We start from the raw sequence: 14,509 nt of genomic DNA, 5'->3' as shown, positions 1-14,509 counted from the left end.
AACAATGACCCATTATATGCATCAGACAAATCTTTCTCAATTCCAGGGAACAAATAAACCACAACACAATAATCCTGGGTGACTTTAACACAATGCTCTCACCACTGGATAGATCTTCCAAACATAAATTGAACAAAGAAATCACAGAATTCAATAACACAATCAATAACTTAGACTTCACAGTCATATATAAAGTATTTCAACCATCATTGAGCAAATACACTTTCTGCACAGTAGCTCATGGATTTTTCTCTAAAATAGACCATATCTTATGCCACAAAGCATCCCTTAGTAAAAACAAAAAAAAAAAAGAGCTACTACCTTGTATTCTATCATATCATAACAGAATGAACTTAGAAATCAATGATAAAATAAAAACAGAAAATACTCCAACACCTGGAGACTAAATAATATGTTATTGAATAAAGCATGGGTAACCAAAGACATCAGGGAGGAGATTAAAAACATTCTTAGAGGTAAATGAGAATATGAATGATTCAATCTATCAAAATCTCTAGGACATTTTGAAAGCAGTACTAAAAAAAATTCATTGCAAGGAGCACATTCAATAAAAGAATACAAAGTCACCAACTCAATGACCTAACATTACCTCTCAAAGACCTAGAAAAAGAACAACAGATCAATGCCAAAAGTACTAGAAGACAGGAAATAATTGAAATTAGTCTGAAATCAATGAAATTGAAACAAAAGAAACATTTCAAAAATTGACAAAACAAAAAGTTTGTTTTTTGAAAAAATAAACAAAATTGATAAACCCTTATCCAAATTAATGAAAAGGAGAGAAAATTCAACTTACTAGATTGGTGGTGAAAAAGGAAAGATTATGACAGACACCATTGAAATACATAATGTACTGAGAAGCTACTTTGAAAATCTATACTCCAACAATTTAGAAAATCTCAAAGACATCAAAAATTTTTAGAGACAAATGATCCTTTCAAACTGAAGCAGGAGGACATACACAATTTAAACTGATCAATTTCAAACAATGAATTAGAAGAATCCATCAGAATTCTACCAACAAAGAAAGCCCAGGACCAGGTGGATTCTCAGTCAAATTCTACAAGACCTTCAAATAATAAATACCAATACTCCTCAAAGTATTCCATGATATAGAAAAGGAGAGAATGCTTCCAAACTCATTCTATAAACTAGTATTACTCTGATACCAAACCAGACAAAGATGCACAAGCAAAGAAAACTATAGTCCAATATCCCTGATAAACATAAATGCCAAAATCCATAACAAAATTCTGCTAAATTGCATACAAAAAATATTAAAAGAGTGCACCATGATCAAGTGGGGTTCATTCCAGGGATGCAAACTTGGTTCAACATCCAGAAATCAATAAAAGTAATCCACTACATCAATAGACTGAAAGTTAACAACCATACAGTTTTTTCAATAAATGCAGAAAAAGCATTTGATAAAATACAGCATGCTTTCATGCTCAAAACACTAGAATAAATAGAGATATTAGGAACAAACCTCAACATTATAAAGGTTGTCTATGCTAAGTCCATATCCAATATCATCCTAAAAGGAGGAAAAATTGAAAGCATTCCCTCTAAAACCTGGAACAAGACATGGATGCCCCCTTTCACTCCTTCTATTTAACATCATCCTTCAAACACTAACCAGAGCAATCAGACAGACCAAAGGTATTAAAAGGATATGAATAAAAAAAGAAGAATTCAAACTATCACTATTTGCTGATGACATAATTCTATATTGAGAGATTACAAAAATCTCCACCAGAAAACTTCTAGAACTAATAAATGAACTCAGTAAAGTAGCAGGATATAAAATTAATATACATAATCTAATGAATTTCTATACGCAAGTGATGAATCCTCTGAAGGAGAAATTAGGAAAACCACTCCATTCACAATAGCCTCAAAAAAATAAAATAAAATAAAATACTTGGGAATCAACCTAATATAAGAGGTGAAAACCTCTACAATAAAAAACACAGAATACTAAAGAAAGACATCAGAGAAAACCTTAGAAGATGGAAAGATTTCCTATGTTCTTGGATAAGCAGAATAAATATTGTCAAAATGGCCATACTACCACTATACAGATTCAATGCAATTCAAGTTAAAAACCCAGTGATGCTTCTCATGGAAATAGATAAAGCAATCATGGTATTCACCTGGAAGTATAAGAGACTCAGAATAGACAAAGCAATCCTGAACAGGAAGAGTGAAGCAGGGAGGTATCTCCATACCAGACCTTAAACTATACTGCACAGCAATAGTAACAAAAATGGCATGGTATTGGCACCAAAATAGACAGATACACCAATGGTACAAAATAGAAGATGCAGAGACAAACTCACTTAAATACAGTTACCTCATACTAGACAAAGTTGCCAAAAACATACAAGGGAGAAAAGATAGCCTCTTTGACAAATGGTGCTTTGAAAACTGGAAATACATATGCAGAAAAATGAAATTAAATCTCTATTCTCACTCTACATAAAACTAAACTCAAAATGAATCAAGGACTAGGAATTAGACCAAAGATCCTGCAACAAATAGGAGAAAATGTAAGCCTGAATCTCCATCATGTCGTATTAGGCCCAGACTTCCTTAACCAGACTCCAACAGTGCAAGAAATGAAATCAAGGGTCAAAAACTTGTATGGATTCAAACTGAAAAGCTTTTTCTCAGCAAAAGATGCAATCAATAATGTGAAAAGAGAGCCTACAGAGTGGGAGAAATTCTCATCCACATGTGCTTCAGATAAAGCGCTAATCTCCAAAATTTATAAAGAACTTACAAAACTTTACACCAAAAATACAAAGAACCCAATCAATAAATGGACTAAGAAACTGGGCAGACACTTTAAAGAAGAAGATGCACAGGTGATCAACAAATATATGAAAAAGTGTTCAAGATCTCTAGTAATTAGAGAATTGCAAATCAAAACCACCTTATGATTTTATCATACTCCAATTAGAATGACTATTACCAAGAACACAAGCAATAGGTTTTGGCATGGATGTGAGGAAAAAGGCACACTTATACATTGCTGGTGGAGATGCAAAGTGGTGCAGCCACTCTGGAAGCAGAATGGAGATTTCTCAGAAAACTTGGAATGGACACACCACTTGACCCAGTTATCCCACTCCTGGGTTAATACCAGAAGGACTTAAAATCAGCATACTACAGTAATGCAGTTAAATTCACAATAGCTAGAGTGTGAAATCAACCTAGATGCCTTCAATTGATGAATTTAGGATAAAGACAATGTGGTAAATATACACAATGGAATATTATTCAGTCATAAAGAAGAATAAAATTATGGCATTTACAGGTAAATGGATGGAATTGGAGAATATCATGTTAAGTGAAATAAGTCAATACCAAATAACCAAAGACCAATTCTCTGATAAGTGGATGATGATACATAATGAGGTTGGGGAGGTGGGGGTAACAGCAAAATGGACGAACTTTGGATTATGTAGAGGGAAATGAGAGGGGATACAGTGTGGGGGTAAGAAAGATAGTGGAATGAGATAGATTTTATTAACCTATGTACATGTATGATTATGGTGTACAATTACATCATGTACAACCACAGAAACAAAAATTTGTACCCCATTTGTGTACAATGAATCAAAATGCAAACGTAAAGTAATTATCTAGAGAGTAAATAACTTCTGCTCTGTTGTTCATGTGGACTCTGTGTCAACTACTGAACTCTGCCAATTTATTGAAAGCAAGAACAATGAGGATGAAAATGGACTTGGCTAGGTTCCAATAAAACATTATTTATGGAAAAAAGTGGAGGGATGGATTTGCCTATAGACAGTTTGCTGGCTTTGTACAAAAATGTTTGGCTCTGCCAGACTTGTTTACTCTGCATCATACTCAAAGTCTTCCTACCTAAGTGATAATATCTGGGATGGCTCTCAGAATCTGTGCTAACCTTGTTACCACCCAAGGTTGAAAACTCTGGCCCTTTCCATTTACTAAACCTTCTTTAGCAGGTTGTTGCCCTCCTCCCAATGTCCTACTCTTCTTCAGAGGCAACCATCTTCCTGTCACTCTCTGGAGCAGCTGACAAGGGCTCTGACACTTGCTTGTGCCCTCCCTTTTAGTGTTTTCAGAGAGCACCAGGTCCCATCTGCTCCATGTCCACAGAAGGAAGCAATGAATTTCCTAAGGATATGTGGAAAATCCCAACCCCTCAATCAGTGCTCATGGAGGAGGGAAAGAGCCAGACTTGGAAAGTTCTAGCTCAGTCACCATCTATTCAGGGCCCTCAGGATGGCACTTACCATTCTATCCTCAAAGACCTGCCCAACTCCTACTTTCTAGGATGTCTAAGCCTCCTGCCTTCCTTGTCTTATCACTTCCACTCTTGGGAATAAGATCCTGCAATTTTTCACCTGTCTCAGTGTGATGGCCTGAGTTGCATCTTTCTCCCCACTCCCAAATTCATATGTTGAAATCTTAACTCCTGGTAACAAAGAATGTGATTTATTCAAAGACAAGATCTTCATAGAAATGATTGAAGTAATATGATTAGGGAAGTCTTATCTGATATGACTGGTGTTCTCCTAAGAAGAGGGTGCCAGGACACAAGCACACACCAAGAGAAGACCATGTGCAGATTCAGGGAGAAGGCAGCCATCTATCCATCTCTCATGGACCTCAGTAGGAAACAACCCTGCTTATATATATTTGTGTGTGTGTGTGTGTGTGTGCATGCGTGAGTGTCCTAGGGATTAAACTCATGGTCACTCAGTTACTGAGCTACATTCCCAGCCCTATTTTGTATTTTAGAGAAAGGGTCTCGCTGAATTTCTTAGTTCCTCAATTTTGCCAAGGCTGGCTTTGAACTTATGATCCTACTGCCTCAGCCTCCTGAGCCACTTGGATTACAGGCATGTGCCACTGTACCCAGCTCTGCTTACATTTTGATCTTGGAATTTCTGCCTCCAGAAATAAGGCAGAATATGTTTGTTTATTAAATGACCCATTCTGTAGAACATCCACTGTCAGTGTCCTTGGTATCATCATTCTAACATCCTCAAGCTATGACTGAGCCACTCACTGGAGACACTTGGTTGCCAGCACTGAAGGATCAGGGGTGGCCTGAGGTGAAGAGAGAGCCTCCTCATGGGTCTCATTTCTTGTCAGGGTGACCCAAATCTAACCACTGATATAGAGCATAATGATCCATCACCTTATTCCACCTCAGGACAGCTGTGCCAAGCAGTTCCATTTCCCCTCAGAGAGCCCTGCCATGACCTGCTCAGTCATACTTGAGGTTTCCAGTGGAGAAATGGGCCCTTAGAAAAATAAAGATTCACACATGCATATTTTAAGGAGTCCACCCTGTGATGGAACAGAGAAGTGGCAGGGGGGGTGGTCAGAGCTACCCTGGAGGAGGAAGATCCAGAATCCAGTTCAACACTTTCCTCCCTAACCTTGGACTTGGTACACTTTGGAGAAAAACAGAGTAGAGGGCCCTGGGTGGTCTGGGGGCAGTGGTGGCAGTAAGGCATCCTGGCTCATTGTGACCTACTTGATTTCCAGGCTTTGCCCCAGGAATCCAGGCATCTTTTCCATCTCAGGGAGCACAGAGGTGGGTGAAGTCATACTCTGGAGGCACCCAGATCTGCACGTGCACTCCAGTCCTGCATGATTGCAGATGGGTCATGCCCTGGTGGTACTTCAGGTTCTCTTGTGAAGTGGAAACTATCCTCTTTCAGGGTTGCAGAAAACACCACATGATTTGTATTCTGTGAAACAGCAGGCAGAACATGCCCACAGGAGGGGCTTTATAATGAGAGTGCTCACTAATCACTATTTCAAACATTCACTATGTGTCAGTACAAATTACTTCCAGAGTCCTCATTTTCTCCATCTCTAGAGCAGAGAGAGCCCTGTGTGGAACTCACAATTGCCCCTGTAGATCTGACTTGGGGTTCAAATTAAGAATAGATGTAGTGACAAAGTGCAGGGAAAAGCACTATATGGAAATAGGTGGTGACTTTGAACTTTTTAATAGAGGAGTCAGGGAAGGGATGAGAGTTGGGAGGAGCTCAAACAGGGCAAGTGGTGGTGTTGGGGATAGGAGTATTTTGGGAAACCCCATGCACAGACTGAAGGATAACTGGAGAATGGTGAGGGGTTAGGATGCCAGCTCTGACCATATCCAGGAGACCCAATATTCCTCTCCTGCCAAATCATGTCTCTTTCCCTCCCTGAATTCTGAGCTACTCACCAGTGTCATTCATTCTGCTTGACCCACAGGATTCCCACTGCCTGGCATTTGCCCATCCTGTCCCCTTCACTTGTTCCCCTCCCATACTTATCACTGTCTATAGCTCAGAGACTCTCATCATCATGTGTCTCTAAAAGACACCAATCAAACAAAGATATAGGTAAATAGAAGAAAGGTCAGTAGAGGGAAGGAAAGAGGGATAGGAATGAAAGGAGGAAAATGGGAAATACTGGGGACTGAATTAGAACAAATTATATTCCATGCTTTTATTATTTTGTCAAAATGAATTTTAATGTTATGTGTACATGAAAAGAACAAATAAAAATTTAAAAAACATTCCCCAGTCATCCAGGGTCATACAAATCTCCTAATTTTCCTCCGAGCCACCTTACCCCAAGTTGATGGGGTCCACTCTCTCCTAAGTTCCATGAATCAGGATTACCACTGCACAATTTTGCACAGAAGGCTCTGGATCAGACTTCCAGATTTCCTATCTGAGCTCTTGTAGGCATGTATTCAGGTAATCATAATTCACATACTCTCCCTGGGCTTCACTTTACCATCAGTAAAATGAGTGATATTACTTTCTGCCTCACAGGCATAAGATGGTCTCTTGACCCTCCATACCCAAGGGATTCATCCTCATTTTATAAATGAGGAAACTGAGATGAAAACTGAGACATGGGCAGTTTAAGTAACTTGCCACCATATACCCAGCTTGGCAGAGGGTGAGGATTCAAACCTAAGACTGTCCCACATCAAGTCTGGAAACACAGTAAGTTCACTTATTCGCTCATTCAACAGACCCTATGGGTGCTTCCTAGAAGTGGGTACTTCACGCCAAACCCAAAGATTCACAACCACTATGCAATCTAGTTGGCACAATTATTCTTAATTTCCCAAGGAGTCTTCTGACTTGGGGAGGTAGGGTGAACTGGACCTGTGGAGACTACTATGTAATCAAGGTCTCCTATTCCAGAGTCCCGAATGACTTCAGGTAGGACCTGATCTTCAGAGAAGCCAGGAAGCAATTACGCCTGCTTCCTCAGCTTTCTTCAGGTGAACATTGATCACAGACAATTCCCTGTTCCCAGAGTGAAAGTGCAGCGGTTCCTGCCAGCTCCACTTTGGTCCTGGGCTGCCGATTTTCATAGTCAACCTCTCCCAGCAAACCTGGAACTTCCAACCTCCCTCCAGCTCCAAGAAAGCTCCACAAGGGGATTGGTCCTAAACAAAAATAAATCTCCAACTTTGATTATTACTCACTGAAGAGGCTGATCTAAAAATGCTGCACACTATATAACCCAAATGAAGTCTCATTTTGGAAAAGAGAAAGCTAAAGAGACAGGTAAAAGATCAGTGGTGGTCAGGGACTGGTAGGGTTCAAGATGAACAGATGGATCATTGAGAAGGTATGAGGAGGTGAAAATAATCTTTGTGATGGGAGAAAAGTAAATATATACCATCATTTATTTGTCTAAGTCCATAGAATATGTGACACCAAGAGTACACTCTAATGTACACCACAGACCCTATGTAACAATGATGTACTGATGTAGGCTCATTAATTGCAACATGCTCCACTCCCACCCATGGCAACAAGCTAATTAGGCACTGCAAAACCCCATGTCTCATGCCCTTGTACCATCCATGCATGGGGCAGGGAAGGAAAGCATCTTTCATGGGAAATTTGCTATATGCCAGGCTTAAGAAATTGAGGAGAGATGGTAGGGTTATTCCTGTCACTCTCTGAGCCCATTTGTGCATGCTTAAAATGAGTAAAAATGGGATCCATATTCTGAAATACAGTGGTTTAGGTAGGCCCCATAAGAAAAGAGGTAAAGGAGGAATATGTAGTCTTATGGTGTAGATATGAGGTGTCCCCAAAGTTCATGTGTGAGTCATTACAAGAAAGTTTAAAGATGAAATTATTAGGATATGAGAGCTTTAACCTAATCAGTGTATTAATATTTTAATGGGAATTAACTGGGTAGTAACTATAGACAGGTGGTGTGTGGCTGCAGAAGGTGTTCATGGGGTTATGCCTTCGAGTTTTATATTTTGTCATGATGAGAAAAGCTCTGTATGTCTACTTCTCTGTGCCATGTTCTGAGCCACTTTTCTCCACCACACCCTCCAGTCATGCTGTACTGCCTTACATTTGACCACAAAGTTTGGAGTTGGATATCTATGAACTGAGACCGCTGAAACCATTAGGCCCAACATAAATTGTTTCTCCACTAATTATTATTGCCAGGTATTTTGGTCACAGCAGCAAATAAACTGATGAGAGCACGTGGGTACTATGTGATAATCTCAGTTTTTGCGAAAAAAAATAAAATCAGCACTTGACTAAATTTTGCAACTTTCATGGCATAAGCATTCAAATAACCAAGAATGAGGGAAGTCAAAAAAGTAAAGCCACATATAAAAAGTCTCCCAGACTCAAGGGTTAAAGACAGAAAGTTTTCTCCTCTAAATTCAGGAAGAAGACATGAACTCTTTCATCTCTACTAGATAACATGTTACTGAAAGTCCTATCCAGACTAATTAGAGGGTAACAAAGTAAACAAAAGGAAAAAATAGGGGGAAAAGACAAAAATGGCAAGCAAATTGTGAAGGAAGAAAAATGATCTCCCCTTGAAGGTTATAGGATAGTCTGTGTAGAAAAATAAACATTTCACAACAAAAATCTGTGAGAAATAAATTCAGAAGTGTCTCTGGGTACAAGATCAGCACCCAAAAGGAAGTCGTGTTCTATATACTAATAAACAACAATCTGAACTGAAATTTTCTTAAAAGTTCATTTAATAGCATCAAAACAAATCTAACCAAGGAGTTAACAGACTTTTATACTAGAAACTGTCAAACATTGTTAGAAGAAATTAAAAAACACAAAAACAAATGCAAAAGCATCACATGTGAAAGCATTGGAAGACTGGACATGAGTAAAATGGTAATACTACTAAAGTAATCTACAGACTTAAAGGAAATCTGTGGGAAAACTCCAATGGTGTCTTTTGCAGAACAGGAAAATCTACCCTAAAACTCATATGGAATCTAAAAGTACCCCAAAAAACTAAAGCAACATTGAAAAAGAACAGTTAGAGGACTTACCATTCCAGATATCAAAACTCATTATTAAATTACAGCAATTGAAGCAATTTGACACTTGCATAAAGACAGACATACAGATATATGGAAAAGGATTAAGACTCAGAAATAAATCCTCAAACTGATCATCAAATTATTTTTGACAAGAGTGCAAAATCCATTTAATGAGGAAAGAAAATTCTTGTCTAAAAAATAGTGTTAGAAAAAACTGCATATCTATGTGAAAAAAAGGAAGAAAGAAAGAAATCAGATGCTTACCCTATTCTACATGCAAAAGTAGACTCTAAATGGATCAAAGACCATAACATATGAGCTAAAGTTATTAAAATCCTAGAGAAAGCACAGTAGAAAAGTTTCATGACATTGGATTTGGCAATGACTCCTTGTATATGTCTCTGCAGTAAGAACAATAAATTCCTTTCCTAAAACTGAACTACACCAATATTCTGTGCATCAAAGGACACAACAGAGTGAAAAACAATTCATGGAATGTGAGAAAATATTTAAAAATTGTATATTCAATAAAAGGTTATATCTAGACTTTATGAAAAAGTTGATAACCAGAACAAAACCACCTGATCAAAAATGGTCAAAGAACATGAACAGACATTTCTCAGAAAAACATATGTGAATGGCCAACAAGCACATGAAAAGTTACTCAGTAGGTCATTAGGGAAATGCAAACCAAAACCACAATCACATAGCACTTCAAACTTATTAGGTTGGCTTCTATTAGTGAAACAGGATTTAACAAGTGTTGGTAGAGATGTGGAGAAACTATAATCTTTGTAGTCTTGGAGAAAATATAAAATGGGCACTATGCTAAGCAGAATAGTGGTTGTTCAAGCAAATTAAAGGCAGAACTACTCTATGATGCAGCAGTTCCACCCACAGAGCCATACCTAAGAGAACTGGTGGAAGATTTCAGGACATATTTGTCTACCTGTGTTTGTAGCAGCATTAATCACAATAGCCACAAGGTTGTAAGCCACTCAACTGTCCCCGAGGGGTGGATGCTTAAATAAACTCTAATCTCTGCATCCCATGGCATATTATTATTCAGCCTTAAAAAGAAAGGAAATGTGGACACAGGCTACAACGTGGATGAACCTTGAGAACACTGTACTCTTCACCAAGTCAACCAAAGAAAACTGCAGTATGATTCCACTTATATCAGGTACCTGGATTATTTAAATTCATAGAGACAGAAAATAGAATGGTGATCGCCAGGGCCTAGAGGAAATGGGGGATGAGATCTTATTGTTTATGGGCTATGGAGTTTATGTTCCAGAAGAAGAAAAGAATGCTGAAGATTGGCTACACAACAATGTCAATAATCAATACTGAGCTGTACACTCAAATATGGTGAAGAGGTCAAATTTTTATTATGTATATTTTGCAACAATTAAAACTGCATGTGTTGGTTGGTGCCAGGGGAGTGGTGGCCATTGTCCATGGTTGCAGTGAGGCTTTCACCTGGGCCATGGGTCCTCTGCAGGAGCCACCGCCAGAGGTCGGTGGACCAGAGAGTGGGGGCCTAGAGGTGGCACCTGTGGTAGAAGTCGGCATGGCTCCAGGGCTGGTCTTACGCCTGCCTTTCCGTGCCGGCTTCCAGCTCCCTTGCTCTCATCCTGCAGCTCTGGAGGGTGTGATCTGTCCCTGCCACACAGGGGGACCACGAGTCAGGTAAGGTGGGTCACTTGCAGGGTCCACCCAGAGGGCACTAGCAGCCCATTAACCAGGCATGCCGTGTCTCCCACATGTGTGGGAACAGCCCAGGTACCTGAGCGTGAGGCGGTGGGCAGACATCAGATCACCAGGGTGTGCCAATGACCCGCTGTGCTTTGTTTGTGCTCTGAACCTGGGGATAGAGGAGAAACCTCCAGCGCCAGCCTGCAGCCTGGGCAGTCCAGTTCTGCCTCACAACCAGGCCTCTGACTTGGCAACTTGGGGGCCAGGGTGTCTTTCAGGCTGGGAAACAGAGGCTCTGGGGCAGGAGGTGCTCCTGGACAGGCATCTGGTAGATCCAGCCTCAGGGATGGCGGTCATCAACCCGTGGGCATCCTGGGGTGCCCTATGGGCCAGTTCTGGCGGATGGCAGCTGTTGACCCATGGGCCTTCTGGGCTCTATGTCCTCAGGACCCTGTGTGGCACATGGAAAGGAGCAACAGGAGGGGAGGAGGACTGCTGGGCACCCAGCAGACCAGGTCCAGGAACCAGCGACCTTCAAGGATGTGGCTGTGGACTTCACCCAGAATGGGGTCAAATGGATTTTGTGCAGACTCTGTACCACGATGTAATGCTGGAGACCTATGGGCACCTACTAACTATGCACAATCAGATTGCCAAGTTCAAAGTCATCTCCCTGTTGGAATAAGAAGAGCCTTCGAAGTTGGTGGAGCAGATATGTCCTGAGAGCACTTGTCCAGAGTGAATGAGAGATGTGAAAACAGTGTGTTGATCCAAACAGAGTGGTTTTGATGAAGAACAATCCCATGGCATGAAGTAGAAAAGATACATATAGGATGATCCTTGGGTCTCTAGGTTAGGAGTTTGGGAATGTAAAGACTAATTAGAAATATGCCACACAAACCAGAGTACAGCTATGAAGCAAGAGGTCTTGATGCAAAACCAAATCCTATCTCAGAGAGGTTCTGAATTCTGTGAACTTGGGGAAGAGTACAGCCAGAATGTAAACTTTGTTCTATGTCAGAGTGTTTCTTAGAGCATTTCTATAAACCTGATATGCATGCTGAAAGCTGGAGATGTAACTCAGCCATAATGTATGCAGATAAGATTACCTGTGAAAACAGTGGTTACGACCAAGCTCTCTACTACATCTACCCTATTCATCTTGTAAAAATGCAAACTGGGGATAATTTTTTCAAATGTACTAATGCAGTTAAATCTATCAATCACGTAACACATTTTGGTGATCATAAAGGAATGCACACAGGAGAAAAACTGTAGGAATATAATGAGTGCCATCTAATCTTTAACCAGAAACCATCATTAAATGAACATTCAAGATTTCATTTTGGAGAAAACTGTATGATTACAAAGAATATGAGAATATATTTTACTTCTCTTCCTTTATTTTACTTCTCTTTCATCAAAAACTTGATGCTGTAGATACAATGAATGGGCAAAAGTCTTTGGGTATGACTTGTTCTTCACTCAACACACAAGCTCTTGGTTTACAAAGAAACCCTATGAGTACCACGAGAATGCTTACCTGATTCAGCACAAGAAAAATCATGCTGGAGGGAACCTCTATGAATGTGACAAGTGTGGAAAAGCTTTCAGGAATCATTCTGCCCTTACTAAACATGAGCAAAGTCACACTGAAATAAAACCCTACAAATGTAGTAAGTGTGGAAAAGCCTCTAGTTGGATCTTGTTGTACATAAGAGATTTCACACAGGAGAAAAACCTTATTTATGTAAAGATTGTGGGAAATCTTTCAACTGGAACTCCCATTTTATTGAGTATCAGAGAACTCATACTGGGGAGAAACCTTTTAATTGTGATAAGTGTGATAAGGCTTTAAGGGATTACTCAGCCCTTAGTAAACACTAACAAACACACTCTGGAGCAAAACCACGTAAATGCAGAGTTTGGAAAGTCCTTCAGCTGGAGCTTCATCTCATTGCACATCAGAGATCTCATATGGGGGAGAAACCCTATAACTTCTAGGAGTGTGGCAAAGAATTCAGAGAATTCTAAGCCCTCACTAAGCATGAAATCATTCATTATAGAATTAAGCCCCATGAATGTAACAAATGTGGAAAATCCTGTAGCCAAATGGTTCACCTTACTAGGCATCAAAGGACTCATACTGGAGAAAAACCCTATGAGTGCAATAAATGTGGGAAATCTTCAGTCCGAGCTGTCACCTGGTTGTTCATCAGATAATTTACAATGGAGAGAAACCCCATAAACGCAATCAGTATGAAACATCCTTTAACAGTAGCTCTCATTTTATTGCACACCAGAAAACTCACTATGGAGACAAACCATAGAGATGTAATGAATGTGAGAAAGCCTGCAATTTGAGCTCTTCCCTCATTGTGCACCTGAGAAAACATACTGGGAAGAAGCCCTACAAGTGTAAACACTGTGATATAGCTTTCGGTAAGAATTCCTCCCTCATTATCCATCAGAGAATGCACAGTGGAGGGAAGCACTTTATATGCAGCAAGTGTGGAAGAGCCTTCAGTGGTCACTCAGCCTTGCTTCAACACCAGAGGAGTCACAGTGAGGAGAAATGGTCCTTGAATTAGTAAGAGGGTTTTCATTTTCTGCACATTTGATAATTCATTGGAGAAAACCCTCTAAATACAATCAAGAGGGAAAGCTTCTCATTAAGAATTCAACAAGACTCCTCTCCCCATTTAATATTCAGTAGAGGATATCTTAGAAGAAATGGTGTGAATGAAAAAATAGGGAAAGGTTGTCAGCAGTCATCAGCACTTTCAGCATCATAACATCACAGATAAGAAAGCTCTGGGCTCTGCACATAGCCCAACAGGAATCTCTACTTGAGGACATGATGGGGAATGAGGCACACTTTAGCAAGTTCTCTCACCCCTTTGTGATCAGTGGGCTTTGTCAAAGGTGGTCTCATGCAGAGAATCATGTTATGACTGGAATGTGCTTGTCATTGATCTGAAACATTGGATGGAAATTCTTATGACAATATATTGTGCATAATTACAGAAATGCAGATAGATTTTACTACTATAAGAGGAGTGTTTAGGTGCCTTTAAGGGGTAGAATATGGGATATTAATCTGAATTTAAGAAAGGTAATAGTATAGTTTTGAGTGGGGTGTTTGCTGTTAGTCAAGATGAACCTCCTTAGATGAGATGAGCAAGTAGGAACACTGAGGATCAAAAGGGTGCTGCCTGGAAGGGTGAGACTGGTGTTGGGTCAAAATATGACACTCACCACGTGGTGTGCCAATATCCATAGTGCCTGTCCCTGCTCATGACTCCCTTGTTGAGTGGTAGTTTGTAATTTGTTTTAGGCAATCACTGTAAATTATAAATTTGGACATGGTTTCAGTATACATAACATGAAGGAATTAAAAGGACATGTGTACATATCTACTGTAACATCTAAAAATTG

General features: G+C 39.8%; 1 pseudogene; it reads left to right on the top strand.

Annotated features, from left to right (window-relative positions):
- The first annotated feature begins 11,417 nt into the window (after positions 1-11,417).
- LOC124974897 (zinc finger protein 606-like) lies at positions 11,418-13,662 on the top strand (annotated as a pseudogene).
- The last annotated feature ends 847 nt before the right edge of the window (positions 13,663-14,509 follow it).

Source organism: Sciurus carolinensis, unplaced genomic scaffold (assembly GCF_902686445.1).
Source record: "Sciurus carolinensis unplaced genomic scaffold, mSciCar1.2, whole genome shotgun sequence".
Classification (NCBI taxonomy): Eukaryota; Metazoa; Chordata; class Mammalia; order Rodentia; family Sciuridae; genus Sciurus; species Sciurus carolinensis.
The sequence above is the reverse complement of the archived record's forward strand: the minus strand, read 5'-3'. Positions and strand labels throughout refer to the sequence as shown.